Below are 17,042 nucleotides of genomic sequence, written 5' to 3'. Positions count from 1 at the left end.
ATAATCCTATACCCACAGTTGGTCCAGAGGAAGGCAAAAAAAAAAACAGCAAAGCATGATCTAATTTGCTCCTGCAGGGGAAATTATTCCTTCCTGATCCCCCGAGAGGCAATTCAATATTCCCTGGATCAACTTTACCTATAAATATTAGTATCCAGTTATATTATGTGTATCTATGGCAGAATCCAGGCCTTTTTTAAAGCAATCCACTGAGCAAGCCATAACCAACTCTTGAGGGAGTTTATTCCTCACTTTCACAGATCTTACTGTGAAGAAACCTTTCCATATTTGGAGATTAAATCTATTTTCCTCCAGACTTAAAGCATGCCCCCCTGTCCTCTGTGATGATCTCTGGGTGAATAAGTCTACACCAAGTTCACTATATGTATTTATACATATTGATCATATCCCCCTTAAACTCCTCTTCTCAAGAGAGGATAAATTAAATTCCTTTAATCTTTCCTAATAGCTGAGCTCCTCCATGCCTCTTATCAGTGTAGTTGCCATTCTCTGCACTTTCTCCAGTTCCCCAATATTCTTTTTGTGAATTGGTGCCCAAAACTGAACTGCATTTTCCAGATGTGGTGTAACTAATAATTTGTACAGGGGAAAAAATTATATATCTCTCTCTGGAGTCTATACCTCTTTTAATACAAGAGAGGATTTTGCTCACTTTTGAAACCGCAGCTTGGCATTGCATGCCATTATTAAGCCTATGATCTACCAGAACTCCCAGATCCTTCTCCACCATTGATTCCCCAGTTGTACTCCCCCTAGTATGTAAAATCAGCTAAGTTTTGAGAAAAGACAGTGCAGCTGACCTCTTTGCTTTGTCCCTGAGCCCCTGAAAATTCCATGTAAGAAATTCCATGAAAGCTACAACATAACATTAGTAAAGAAAACAAAATTGTGTGACACTCAGATTCTCAGAGCTGTAACATCAGGCAATCTGGTAATCACAATAATTGGCAAGTGAAGTAATACACTCTTTATGTAAGCATTCATAATAAAACCCTGGCAGACTAATAATAGGTAGGTCACAAATGACAACAATATTCCCACCCCCTCTGCTGTACACCATCCCCAGTTGGGGTGAGCATATTTCACAAGAAACTTGTTTCAGTAGAGAACAATTAAACAAAATAATAATGCAAAAGAAAAACGTCAGTGCTTGGAGGAAGCAGGTAGCAAGCAAAATGAGGTCAATATACAAAATCCTCTGCTATAAACATACAATAAAATACAGCTCCAAGAATTAAACAAAAAATTAATAAATGTCACTTAGAATTCCACCATTCCAAATTCAAATACTAATGATATTAAACGTGATAATTATATACGTAAAGTAAATTAATAAATAAACCAACCAATACATGAAATGTGTGCATAGATGAATAAATAAAAAGTTCCACCAGTTCATTCAGAAGTGTAATTGTATAAATAGATAAGACTTCCACCATGTTGTCCAAACTTTATCAAGTGCAAAAACCAACATCAGGCTGTGAACTTCACCAAACCTCCACCAGCAGTATGCACTCACAAAAAAATTAGCTGCACAATATTGAGCAGCATAAATGTTTTATGAAACAATACAGACAGGCTCTCCTCTAAAATCAGTTCTTGTCCCTTCAAGCAGCAGCAGCTTGCTACATTCAGTTTCTCTACTAGGGGCAGTATTAACCCTTGAAATGTATAGGAGACAGCTTACAAACCAAAACCAGATGAAATGATCATAGTGTAGTATTTTATTATACCATCTGCATACGCATACAATGCAGGAGAGAATCACACATCAATAAAAAATTAAAAAATGCAATTACTACCGGGACTCAGATCTATGGCTGCCACTAGGGAACAATGCGGCGGCATGAAGTCAGCAATCTCCCCCCAGTGCATGTTGTGTGAAAGTACATCCTCAGGGGTCACTAGCGCTGACATGTAGCAGCCTTGTTTATGTAGCTTGCCATACTACGCTCAGCTTAAACTGGGAATAGAGACATACCACATATGCAGAATACATTGTGACACCATATTAATTAAGCATAATAACACACAATAAGCCATTTTATCATATCCCAAATAGTTATACAAGATACAGCCATAACTAAAAAAATCACTCTGGATGCCATATTACTGAAACCCAAGATAAAATGACCATAATATCAGAGTTCCACCAATCTAGATCTATTACAATCTAGAGGTAAACATCACAAATATCTTTTATGATGTTTATAAAGGGGACCCCATGCTTTTTTTTTTATACTTTTTTTAATTGATGGAAATTCTTCCTTTTCCATTTAGCTGTCAGTGGGAAACCCACTGAGGCATAGTTTTCACTACTAAAATACCACATGACTTGATAAAAATAACTCATGCTGTATTTTAGTAGCTTTTTTTAGTGAATTTAAACTTTTTTTTTTTAAATGCTGTGCAGTATCCTACCGCACACTCGGATGCAGTAAGATACCGCTTAGTGAATTGTGCCCACTGTCCCACAATTTGGGGGGTCTTGGTAAATTAAAAAAAAATCTACTTTCACCTCTTCTATCTTTGCTGTGAGTGTTGCCTGGAAAGAGATAGCATCCAGGACCTTTACCATATTTGCTGTTGGCTGCTCTGGGTCTGGAATGTATAGTCCTCCATCTTCTCCCTGTGTCTCCTTCTCCTTCCGCCAAAGCTATCATGCTTGGCACTAGAGTCCAGGACCAGGGGAGACATGGTGGGCTAGGCTGTAGAACCCCTCAGATGATAGGAGGAGAGGTCATTGAGGCCAATATAATCACAGGATGAAGAAGTAAGGATGGTTCGCTCTGCTCTGAAGCACTTTACTCCACTTCAGGTAACACCTCTTGTTTGGCACATTTAATGCAAATTTATTTCTAGTATTTCCTCTTAATTTACTTCTCTTTCCATTCCTCATTTGTAAAAGCTGGCCTTAATTTGTAATAATGGCATTGGTTTACTAAATAGTCATGTAGTATTCTGGACCACCATGAATACCTTCAGCTAAACTGACTCTTGTAGTTTAGGAAAACTCAAACACATAATTAAAACTCTCCACTTTCAAAGACTTGAAATTCAAACATAAAAAAGATTTTGCACCGTTCAGTAATTCATAGTAACCAGCAGACCTGTATTAACTGATTTGACTACATCAAGGTAAAATCTGGCTGCACTAGGTCTCTTCACATTATCATTGCACTTAGCATTACTTTACTGAATAAGCCAAATTAAGCTTCATAAAAGAGAAGTATGGACTTTATAAATAAATAACATTTATACTCACGTATGTGGATGCAGCATCGATCTGATGCTGCATCTGTCCCACATCAGCTCTGCAGTGAGAACCGAGTGATCAAATACTGCTGAACGTTCAGTTCTCCTCTTCCACGCTAAGCAGAGAGCCATGACCGTCAGTCTCTAGCTCTCTGCTCTAGTCTTCCTGCACTCACTGGAGCGCTGGGCTGTAGAGGGTGTGGGATGGACTGCCTCAGGCTCTCTGCACATTGTTGAGAGGCATCAGCCTACAGTGGGTTATAGCCCGCTCTCGGCTGAAAACAGGTCACCGGAGTGCAGAACAAACTGCACTCCTTTGATCCATAGAAGAAGTATAGTCAAAATAACTTTGACTATACTCATCCTAGAAGTGTAAAGTTTATGTATAGTCATTTTATTTGGTTTTGGAAAGAGTACGGAAGGGTTGAAAATCCTGTCAGGTTATTTTTGCTTTCATATTGTGGGACTTCCTATCCCGTACTCACAATAGGAAGAGAGAGAAAATCTTTATAAAGTGAGGGAAATTCCCCTCTTGAAAGATGTGACAACAACAGTAATACAGACAGCAGCAAAAGCACGACTAAAGGTCTCTCTCCTCCACATTCTATGCAACACTAAAGGAATAATAAGATATGCATACACTTCATAGAAACCCCCAAGTATTATTATTATATTATTATTATTATTATACAGGATTTATATAACGCCAACAGTTTGCACAGCGCTTTACAAAATGGCAGCACTTTACAAAAGTATGCTTATATTGCAGCTTGGGTGTTCCTTTTAGAGGAAGTTACACTTTGCAATTGCATTTTTCCATAACTTAGTAAATGAGATTAAAGGATAGGTTCACCTTTTAGACAAAAAAAAATAAATGCACCTTTTTTTGCAGGTAAAAAAAGTGCATTGATTATTTTTGTCTTCTGGAGCCTAGAAAGTATTGCACCAGCGATCAGTAAATTACTGACGCCATGCAGATCTCCTGCAAACCTGTCAGAATATCTGCTTGATGTACGAGCAAGCAGATATTCTGACAGGAAGCTTCAATGAACTACCACGGTGCTCCACAGCACCGTGGTAGTTCAATGAAAACTACAAGCCGACAGTCAATAAGGCTGTTGGGAGTTGCAGTTCATTCATTCTCAGAAGTCCGTGAATGAATGCTGAAGCTGTGTTGGTGGAGCCCCACACGGCAATGCTGTTTTCAAATTTGACAGATAGTACGGCAAAACTCCTCCCTGTATTATCTTTCAGAGGGAGAGGGGGCGGCACCTGCGGCTATGGGAACATGGTACATGTTCCACCCTAAAAACGGGTGGAACATGTAACATGTTCCCAAAGGTGAACTTATCCTTTAAGCTCTACTGACTCCCATAACCAAAGTGAAAATCTTTGCAATGTGAAATTTCACCACATTCACTAAGCCTGAGGGACAATTCTCTTGCAAGGTGCAACTTTGCTTGAAAAAGAGAACAACCCATTTTCATTTAGTAAATTAACTCATTGAAATCAAAGCTCAACAGTGTAACACGGAGAATAATCTGAAATTCCATAGCTTTATGTTAAGGCAATATGTTCTGGAAATGAGAAGGAAAAGAAAACATCTTTTCAATTTCACTAAACTTCTTACTGAAATACCAAACAATCTCTAGCTTTAGATCCACCTTAATTAAATTACTAGGCAAAGTTATTAGAAGTGTTTTTGTTGGAGCATGGGAAAATTCACCTAAAATATTAATTTCTTACAGCTAATTGCAAACACATGACAGTGAAAATTTGAGGCCATATAAGTGGAATGAGTAACATATAAATGAGACTTAGTAATATTTTAACACTTTTGTGTTAAGTAATGCATATTCCAGCTTTCCAATTTCAAATTCTATTCAGTTAATCACTACACTGCCTACAAAAAAAAATATATACAGTTTTAAGAAACATATTCCAAAATAATCAGACAACCTAACTACCTAACCCCTTCATAACTAGAGGTCTTTAAGGCTTATATACTGTACCTGGATCTAATTTATCACTTTCAGTATGCATTGGTCAACTTTACAATAGCATTAAAGCCAGCCATAGAGGGTTCGATACTCAGTAGGTTCAGCAGGGACTGGCTGAGATTTGAACCATGTAAGGGCACGTTGAATGTACCCAAGTTGGTCAATCGATCAACTTGGGTACAACTAGCCTGTCACATTGTACATGCAATTATTGCTAGCAGTAGTCACTGTGTTCTCCCAGCAGGGACGACTGACCCCATCCCCAACCACAACCCCTCCTCCCCCTTCCCCTGCTGGAAGAACACAATGGCTCTGCAGGAGATATTCACACAGGTGGTTGATAGGGGAATCAAGCAGTTTTCCTTCCTGCATGCCTGCAGGAAAGAAAATCACTCCATTTATGGCCGGCTTTAGACTAACTTGTCTAATTTATTTATTTTACATTTATAGAGAACAATGTTGATTGAGGCCTGCATGCTAGTGACACCACAGCTTTAACACTAGGAGCCTGCACATGCAATGTTTTACTCTGCACTGCATTAAGGTGTCCGTTTATGACACAGAGATTAGCTGCGATTCAACAGATCTCAGCTATTCTCTGGTCATTCACAGTTTATGACACTCAGGAGATCATGTCAGCCCTTCTCTGGAGATCTGTGTTCTCCCTCCAGATTCTCCAGCCCAGAGCTGGAGAATCAGAGGGACCGAAAACTAAGCAGAGATAGTTTACCTCTGTTTAGTAAACTGATCTTTTACTATAATCTCGAGAGATTATAGTAAAATGAGCCATTTTTCAGAGTTTGTAGACCGTTCTCCAGCGTTTGGAGACCGTTCTCCCTTCGTTCGGAGAACTGCTTCATAAACTGCATTCACAGGAGAACTGTGTTCTCTGAGAATGCCGGAGAACTGAGCAGCGATCTATTACCGCTGGTCCATAAACGGACACCTAAATTAGGAGCCTTATGATTCATTTAGCCTACTTTACCATAGACTAACTACCTATACTGGTTTGTTACTCTTTTCAGAAGTAATCCACAGAGATTTGTGTTCAGGTCCTTGTACTGATAGTGATCAAACTCCTGAAGCCAATGAATGCAGGCTGCATCATACAAAAACAACAGTTATGGATGCACAATTGGCTACAGAATTACGAAGGGTTGAGTTACTGTATATGAATCTTATTTTTGGTGTTGAAAGTGATTCTGTATAGATACTTTATATTTATATATATGAAGCAGTACTGAGTTTTGTTATAGAAATATGGTGCAAATAATTAGTAGTGACTAAATGTAGTAATTGGAGCTGACATATGCAGTACTTCTAATCATAGTCTTGAAGTACTCACTTGGGTTTGAAACACAATAGCTTTTTCATTCCCCCAAACCTATTTCGATATCCAACATGCAAACAAAATAAATTATAACTAAAAATAAATTATTTAAAATCAGTATAAATAAGTGCAGATTTTATATTAGCAAATCACTTTAGTAAGCCTTCATTTAGTAAAAAGTAGAAATAAAATAAATATAATATTAACAATAATCATAACCCATAATGCAAATAATATATTTTTTATCTAATCTTGTCTGCTCCTTTGCAGCTCTCTCCATTGTTAATCTAATTTCCTTGCCATAACCATGTTAGTTTAAAGACACAGGAGCAAATGGATTCTTACCATTTGATGGGAATATCTAAGAGATGTTAATTAAAGTCTGGGGCTAAAACCATACAATGCCCTGTTTATGTTCTCTACATGCATTTCTGCAAAATGACCTCTGCACAGAACTAGTGTTTCCCTGGATATCCAAAATAGCTGGTTCCATTGTTGCTTTACTTAGAGTCAATAAGAGGCAAAATTAATTTTATTTTTAATTGTGCAATGGGCTTTTAATAGCTACTAAGGTTTACTGAAGCTCCTTTCAACCATTCTTAACCTGTTCCTGTGACAAAAATGGTTCCTTATTAGAGCCTTGTTTTTTGTGTTTTTTTTTCACTTAAAGTGGTTTTAAACTTCTAGCATGAAATATGAACACAGCATAACCCTATAGTGTGTAATTGTGTACTTGTCTCAGTTAAGCACTCTAAGCGTCTTTTCTGTCATCTGCTTTGTTCCTCTGCTTTCAGCATGAATCACTTCTGACTAGTTTCCCTGACATCAAGAGAAAAAAGGTGACAGGAGAGGGACCTCCTGCACACAGCCTGTGATTGACAGCCTCAGCTCTGTTCCTGTTTGCTGTGTGAAGGGGGCTGTGTCCCTTTCCTCCATTCAGCTCTCAAATCTGTCCTCACTGAGCTGTGCAGTGTGTAATTTAAGCTCCCTGACACCTGTTTTCTGAAGACTTGGACAAGCTTTATAAACTCTGGACTTTGAATGGGTGCAGAGAAGAGAAGACTGCAGATAAACAGGTACACCTTATGTAGGAGGCCCTAAAGGGCCTGGTATGGCTTTTGGGGGAACCCCACACTGTTGTTTTTATTAAAATTTAAGTTCCTAGATTGTAAGCTCCAAAGAGCAGGGCCCTCCTTTCCCTCTTGTATTGAACTGTATTGTTGCTGTATTGTCTCCCATTATATTGTAAAGTGCTGAGCAAACTGTTGGCGCTATATAAATCCTGTATAATAATAATAAGTAAAAAAAAAATGTCAATCCTGCTGCAGCAGGTTCTATATAGTGTACAAATGTGCAACTGTTGCAGGTAGTTTAAGAGGACCTCCCAGGCATGATATTTAAAGGAATTTTTCATTTTTTTTATTTTAAGAAATGTAAAATGACTGCCCCTTTAAAAATGGTACTTTTTGAAAAAAAAAGATTCATGTCCCTTTTAGGACAGTACCCAAGTCTGCATACCCCTTTTATGGCCAATAACTTGCATACAAGCCTTCAAAATGGGCACTTTTGCATTTACAAGTTTGAGACGTGGTTGAACGTCCGTAAGGTTCAAATGTTCAACAGCGAACTGAACAGGGGGGTATTCAGTCCACCATTAATAAGCACTTCAATAAGTCAAAGTTTCTGATATAATGAACTTTTGAGTGACCTTGCTGCAAAACCATTTTTTGCTATAATCACTCCTCTTCTCAACATTAAGTTATTGTAAGTAAAGATGGCGCCAGTGTGAAAAATACTGTTTTTGAGCCACTATAAATATTTGTTTTAGGGTCATTCTCATTATATGTGCTGAAAATAACAAATTAGAAATAAAGATGGTGCCGCGCACTTAAATTATACTTAAACTTTTCTGTGCATCATATACTGTACATGTAAATGCCTGATGCATTTGTGGATATTTCAGTTTTTGGCCACGTATAACTCAATGCAGCTGAACCACGAAAAGCTCAAATGCTGTTTCAATTTGAACATTCTCAACTTTCACAGCACAGTATAGTGAGTTAGAAATAAAGATGGTGCCGTGCTCTTAACTTATACCCGTGAATAAATAAATAAAATTAATATAATAATGCAGTGTCTAAATAAGATATTATTTCCCTTAATAAATAAAAACTGTGCAATTCATTATTAATAAAAAACAAAAGAATAAATATTGTATATCCAAAAATAAATTAGATAATCAAAACTATAAAAGTATAAAAATATATATGCTTAAAAATAAATAAATACAAATAAATATACTACAACATATAATTCATAAATGTCCAATATACTTGAGAATCCAATGATATATTATATCACATTCCCCGGACGAAGCAACGTGACCCTGTGGCGCAATGCGTTGGGGAGGGGCACTGACATCACCACGTACCCGGACTCTTACACACGGTGAGTACAGGAAGTGTGTGTCTACACGCCGTTCTGGCTGGACACATTCTACACTAAAGTGTTTTGATACTTTTATAAATGGAGAAAACATATAACACCTGTTGGAGGGAGAACCTTACCTAGGATCTATTTTTCAGCAGTATAGCAAGAGCAAAGAGGAGAACCATCCAGTTTACTACTAGTGGAAAAATACACCAAGTAACTGATTTCATCTTGAGTATCTTTATCTGGAATTATGTGAACAGTCAATTTGCAGTGAATAACCCCACTTTAATGGGATATAATATATAATTGGATTCTCAAGTATATTGGACATTTATGAATTATATGTTGTAGTATATTTATTTGTATTTATTTATTTTTAAGCATATATATTTTTATACTTTTATAGTTTTGATTATCTAATTTATTTTTGGATATACAATATTTATTCTTTTTTTTTTTATTAATAATGAATTGCACAGTTTTTATTTATTAAGGGAAATAATATCTTATTTAGACACTGCATTATTATATTAATTTTATTTATTTATTCACGGGTATAATTTAAGAGCACGGCACCATCTTTATTTCTAACTCACTATACTGTGCTGTGAAAGTTGAGAATGTTCAAATTGAAACAGCATTTGAGCTTTTCGTGGTTCAGCTGCATTGAGTTATACGTGGCCAAAAACTGAAATATCCACAAATGCATCAGGCATTTACATGTACAGTATATGATGCACAGAAAAGTTTTCCTGCAATGATCAAAGGGTTGCATAATGCATCTAGCTTACATGAAAACAGTGCTTACCAGATGTATTCTTGAGAGTACAATGATAAATAACTTAATACATCTGTTATTTTTTTCCTCTTCCATTTGTGTTTATTGTACAGAATTTCTCACCATTAGACAAAAAGCTAGAGGTAAAAATCACATCTGTTTTTCTATAGCTACAACATTCCCTATTGCTTTCAAATAACATCAAAGGATTGTGTATTTCTAGTAGGCATTAGCCAGGTAAACTATTAGATAACAGGCTAGTAAAGAGATCAGTGCAGAGCAGAGGACAAACCGTCACTGGGCTAACCTTGTGAATATTTGTTCACATCAAATTGTTTGCCAAGTACAGCACAATGAAGCCTGCAGATGCTATGGCCAGGATAATTAGTTGGCATTCATGGAGCAGTCACTCATGAACAGAAGGGCATATCTAATTTCACTGGTATTTAGCCAATGCCATTTAACAAGGGGTGTTATGGTGATTTTCATGCTATGGACGCCAATTGATCTGAGCTGAAAGAAACCCACAAATAATAATGCTTCAAGCTACAAGGGAAATGTTTTTAAAATTAGCTATTCATTATTATTTTATCATAACACCATGCTGTTCAAACAGAAGCAAATGGAAGTTTATACAACATAAGTGTTTTTTAATATGAAAAAATTAAATTACAAAGGATAAAAATGTAATAGGAATGTATATTGTAAAAAGCATTTTTTTTAAGTGCCATGTCCAGAAAAAGAAGAAACCATAGAGTAACAAATATTTACTAGCTTAGAGGACACATACAAATCATCTGAATAGGCTGAATAGGCTCAGGATGTATGAATTGCAGAGATTGAAAAACTACCATTATTTGCTTTATTATAAGATGTCTTCCTACAGAAGGCTGGTAATATGGGGGCAGTAAGCTGCCTATTTTCTTTATCCCTGATAAAGCACAAGACCTAAGATTCTTTCTATTACCAGGTCAAATATCGTCACTCTAAAATGAAAGAAATACTATGTAAATAAAAGACCGAAACTTGATTGAACAGAAGAAGGATGTTATTTTTCAGTAATAGGAAAGAAAGAAAGAAAGAAAGAAAGAAAGAAAGAAAGAAAGAAAGGAAGAAAAAGAAAAATTTGACCGCACCTCCCTTGCCTCCCTAATAGCCTGGTAGTGTAATGGGTTGTCTGACTGACCAATAAGAAGACCCAAAAAGTGGACAGGTTGAGCCAAAGTGAAAGAAAAATAACCACTTTCACCCCCTTCCTGCCCAGGCCAATTTTTAGCTTTCAGCACTGTCAATTGTTTGGTCATGTAGCGCTGTACACTCTGTACGCAAATGACAATTTTATCATTTTTTTCACACAAATAGATCTTTCTTTTGATGGTATTTAATCACCACTGGTTTTTTTTTTATTTCTTTGCCAAATAAACAAAAAAAGACCACAAATGTAGGAAAGAACACTTTGTTCTTTGTTTCTGTCATACATTTTTGCAAATAAATAAATTCTCTTCATAAATGTAGGCTGAAATGTAAACTGCTACATTTCTTTGGTAAAAATAACCGAAGTCGGTATATATTATTTAGTCTGTAGGAAAGAAAGAAAAAAATAATAAACTAAAAATAAAATAATTTTTATACAACAATATTATTAAAAGAAATACATATATGTATATATGTTTTTAAGAACCGTTCTAGTCCAAAATGGATGTACAGGTGCATGGCTGGAATTGGTTAAGGTACAAGTCTTCCTAACTGATTCAATACCAGACACCCCCCCCCCCTTCCTGCCCAGGCCAATTTTCAGCTTTCAGTGCTGTCACACTTGTATGACAATGACTTATGCGACGCGGTACCCAAATGAAATCTTTGTCATTTTTTGAGAGTGAGCTTTCTTTTTGTGTTATCAATTCTCCTCTGGGTTTTTATTTTTGCTATATAAATGAAAAAATACAGAAAATGTTGAAAAAAAACATGTTTTTCTTCAGAAATTTAGGCCAAAATGTATACTGCTACATTTTTTGGTAAAATTATCCTAATCAGTGTATATTATTAAGTTTGTAGGAAAGTTATAGAGTCCACAGACTATGGTATATATATCTGAAAATTGATTAACCTTGATGTACTGACATCTTATTTCTTGAGACCTAAAAATGCCAGGACAGTACAAATAACTCCCTAATGACCCCTGTTTGGAAAGTAGACAGTCCAAGGTATTTAGTAAGAGACATGGTGAGTTTTTTGAAGTTGTATTTTTAGTCACAATTTTTTGAAAAATTAAGAAATTTACAAAATGTGTTTTTTTTTCACAATTGCGCAGTACAGCATCATCAGATAACTGGTATGGCAGTGATATATATATATTTTACATATTGTTACCAGAGCAGTACAACGTTACCATAGTAACTCGGTACTACTCTGGGGAAGTGATCAGGATTCTCTTTTTACATACTACAATTGCTTATAACAATAATAAATACTGTTATAAACAACCATTTTTAATGAATGATGTCCAGTCATTCAGTGTGTACTATTGTGATTAGTTGAGATTGGCCACAGCTAATCACATGGTACAGATGGGCTGTGATTGACCCTAAATGTACCATGTAGCATACACCCATGAGTCCTTAAAGAATTGAGCTCTATCATTTCAAAGATAATGTTTCTAATTTTTAGGGACTCTTTAATGACTTGCATAGTACCACTGGATTGGCATAAGGCTAATGTGGTGCCAATATTTAAAAAGGGATCAAAATATTTACCGAGTAATTATAGATCTGTTAGTTTAACATTCATAGTTGGGAAGATACTGGAGAGTTTAATAAAAGACCACATAGAAGAGTTCTTGCTGGGAAAAAATATTTTTTGCAACAGACAGCATGGATTCATGAAAGACAGAAGTTGTCAAACAAATCTGATTTCTTTTTATGAGGTGAGCAAAACCTTGGATAGAGGGGTGGCGGTGAACGTGGTATACTTGGATTTTGCAAAAGTGTTTGACACAGTTCCCCACACACGGCTAATGTGTAAGGTAAAGTCTACAGGCTTGGAAAAATATGTATGTAAATGGATGGAAAACTGGCTAAAAGATCGTATTCAGAGAGTAGTGGTTAATGATTCATACTCCGAATGGTTTAGGGTTGTCAGTGGTGTACCCCAAGATTCAGTGTTGGGACCCTTACTTTTTAATATATTTATAAATTATTAAAAATACCATTTAAATCTTTGCAGATGACACCAAGCTTTGCAGTGGAATAAAGTCCTTACAGGATGTCTTCAACTTACAAGCTGACCTCAATGCTCTGTTTAATTGGGCAACTATGTGGCATATGAGGTTTAATGTTGATAAATATATGGTTATTGGGGACTAAGAATATGCATGGATCATACATACTAGGGGGAGTACAACTGGGGGAATCAATGGTGGAGAAGGATCTGGGAGTTCTGGTAGATCACAAGATTAATAATGCAATGCCAAGCTAGGGTTTCTAAAGCAGGCAAAATCCTCTCTTGTATTAAAAGAGATATAGACTCCAGAGAAAGAGATATCATATTACCCCTGTACAAATCACTAGTAAGACCTCATCTGGAATATGCAGTTCACATTTGGGCACCAATTCACAAAAAGAACATTAGGGAACGGGAGAAAGTACAGAGAAGGGCAGCCAAACTGATAAGAGGCATGGAGGAGATCAGCTATGAGGAAAGATTAGAGGAACTAAATTTATTTTCTGCTGAGAAGAGGAGATTAAGGGGGGATATGATCAACATGTATAAATACATCAGTGGTTTATATAGTGAACTCGGTTTAGAGTTATTTACAGAGGACAAGGGGCACTCTTTAAGTGTGAAGAAAAAGAGATTTAATCTCCAAATATGGAAAGGCTTCTTCATAGTAAGAGCTGTGAAAATGTGGAATAGACTTCCTCAAGACTTGGTTCTGGTCAGCTCTGTGGATTGCTTTAAAAAAGGCCTGGATTCTTTCTTAGATACACATAATATAAATGAGTACTAACATTTATAGGTAAAGTTGATCCAGGGAATATCCAATTGCCTCTCGGGGGAACAGGAAGGAATATTTTCCCCTGCAGCAGCAAATTGGATCATGCTTTGCTGGGTTTTTTTTGCCTTCCTCTGGATCAACTGTGGTTATAGGATTATAACTTTTTTTTTGTTTTTTTTGGTTGAACTGGATGGACTTGGGTCTTTTTTCAGCCAGACTAACTAGACTAACTATGTAACTATGTGATCACTGTGACCAGTTACAGAGATCAGCACAATAGTACACAATAAATGGTATGAATGTAAGCCATTCATTGTGTACACTTGCCATGTGCTCTGCTGAGATTGGACACAGAGAGTAGCAATCCTGGGAAGACATCATATAATGTCCACCCATGAAAACAGTGCTCCCGTCTGGCCGTCATTTGTATATAGGCCGGGCAGAAGCTGGTTAAAAGTATACATCTGTATATAACTTTAGTTGATTGTATCTTTGGAGCTACTGACCAGCTTGACTTGGGGTTTTGTCCACTAAAGGTCTATATTCAGTTAAAATCACAATTAGCACCAAAAGAAAAAAGCATGCAAAACATTGCAAAGGACTTGAGTTAACAAATGCAGGCTTACATTTAGCAAATGATGAAAGTCATCGTCTAGTCATACATGCATAGATTTTACTTGTTCAGCCTACATGGATGGAGAAATCTCACCTGGATGCTACTATATACGGACAGCCACAGCACCTTTGGCAATCTGAATACTCAAACAGTGACTGCATATAATAGGACTTCAGAAATTCAAAGAGGCCTTCGAAACATTTGGATATGCATGTGTTGTCAGAGGAAAACTTCAAACAACCTCAATAGCTTGGGGAGGAAGCTCCCACATAGCAAGGCTTCCCTCAATGAGCACCCAATGGTAGCTCAAACCATCAAACCATAGAAATACAGAAAGGCAGACCAAAACTGGATTAAAGAGTCCAAGATCATTTTAATTGTTGCTTTAAAATTAATATAAAAACACAATCCCATCAGAACTCAACACAAGATAAAACAAGAAGCCACCTCCATTGCTGCTTGGCAAATGCATTGGCTTTTTTTTCATATTATTTGTTTACCAACAAATAAAATTGTCCTAGGCCCTTTCATCTGGTTTTGGTCTGCTTCTCCTTTCTGTACCTCTACGATTTTCATCTGATGCAATCAGAATCTGTAGTCTGATGCTCTTCAGCTGACAATTTTCCCCCTGCCCCTCTCAAATTTTTAATTAAAGCTTGTTACACTGGGTGTGGTAGACAAAGACAGCAGGAAAGTGTTGGAATTTGAACCATGCATGACCATCTATATATACTTTATTTAGACTAAAGCTTGTAATAACTAAGTCGCAGTAAGGGTACATGACAAAAATAGAAAAGTATGAAATAAGACTTTTTTTCTATTTTTATCCTTTTGCGCTAGCTGTATAGGTTACAGGTTTAGTTTTATTCAATGTTATATTAAAAGCTTGTAATTTCAGATAGGAAATAAAGAACATCACTTTGACTCTAAATTGTAGTTGTAAAGGAACAATGACAAATGATCACCAGGGGAATTAGAGGAAATTGTTAGAACTCGCCAATTGATTTCTCTATCCCGAAGTTATCTGTTAACGATTATTACTATTGAATACACTGTCTTTATATTACATAAATGTTTTAGAAACTCTTTCGAACATTGAACTTTTTTTGTGAGTGGGGGGGGGGTAATAACAGCAGATAACAAATTAATATATTGAGAGGACTATGGCATAATTTCACATATTGATTCCATTATAATTGACACCATGCTTCCGGGTAACTTCCTAGTTACAGATAAGGCTCAAGGCAGGATGGAATCTGTTTGGGAGGCAACCAGTAAGTGCCTTTGATTCACTATTTGAGCATTTTTAACATCACAAGTTGGAATAAGTTTTAAATAACTTTGTTTAGCTTTGTTTCCGGGGGCTGTTATTTTGGAAGTTTCATTTATTTTGGGGGTATAAGGGTTATTAGGGCCATTATTGTATTACTCATATTCAACCCCAATCCCCACATATAAAATAAAAGTTAGACATACGCATTTTAGGATTATTATCCCTGAATAAACTATCCTGCTAGTGGTCACTTTACACTGATCTATTCTCTGCAATATTTTATGTCCTGTCTTAAAGCTCCAGACTTTGCTCTTTGTCTCTAGTACATTTGGGCCTAGCTTAGTTATATAAAATTTCCCTGCTGCTGGCTAATTTACAACTGCTATATCATCTTTGGTCTTTTATAATAAAAACACTTGCCTCTACCATTTACTTTAGTACATTTTGCCAATTCCCCCTCATTAAAAATGTCCTGATGCTGGTCTAAGATTTGACAGCTTCAGGACATTTTTAATTAGGGACAATTAGCAAAACATACTAATGTAAAGTGTACAGGCAGGTGTTTTGCATCAGTGAGAAAAGAGACAGCCTCAGAGAACTACTAGCTAATTTATACCTGCCAGTCAAAGCAGGCCCTTTACTGCGTGTCCTCTATAGAATTAAATGAGATTTGTCAGTACATTTCAGTTTTCCAAATTATTATTATTATACAGTATTTATATAGCACCAACAATTTGCGCAGCGCTTTAGAATATAAAGGAAGACAGTACAGTTACAATACAATTAAAAAAACAAGAGGATTAAGAGGGCCAAATCTCAAACAGAATTCTCAGAACCCTTCACAAAATGGACCTGGAACAGGTCTGCTTATCTCTAAACACAAATTCTTCAAAAACAGGAATAGGGAGGAATGAAAATCAGTGCAATTATATTGGTGAACTGATTTTTATATACCTTGGGGGTAATTTACTAAAACTGCATGGTTTTATTGCCAAAGGTTGATTGAGCAAGGTGAAGTTACAAACTGATTGGCTACATGCACAGCTGCATCAGATTCTGAGTGCCCCACTTTTAGTAAATCTTCCCCAAGTATTGAAAAAATAAACAAAAAAATATACAAACAATGCATTCAACAATTCCTTGTAATAAAACCCATTGTAAATTGAAAAGGACATTTTAACTATAAAAATGTAAGGAACATATGGTAATAAAAAAAACAGCATTCAGTATGCTTTAATGAGTTGACTCCTGCAAAGTCAGTAGTCAGTTTCTTTGCAGCTGAACTAATTAAATTAAACAAAAGTATAAAATAGGTGTTTAGATTCGAGGAAAAAAGAGATTT

This window comes from Staurois parvus, unplaced genomic scaffold (assembly GCF_062004578.1).
Source record: "Staurois parvus isolate SC_StPar_1 unplaced genomic scaffold, SC_StPar_1.0 ptg000004l, whole genome shotgun sequence".
NCBI lineage: Eukaryota > Metazoa > Chordata > Amphibia > Anura > Ranidae > Staurois > Staurois parvus.
This window is presented reverse-complemented; position numbering follows the sequence as displayed.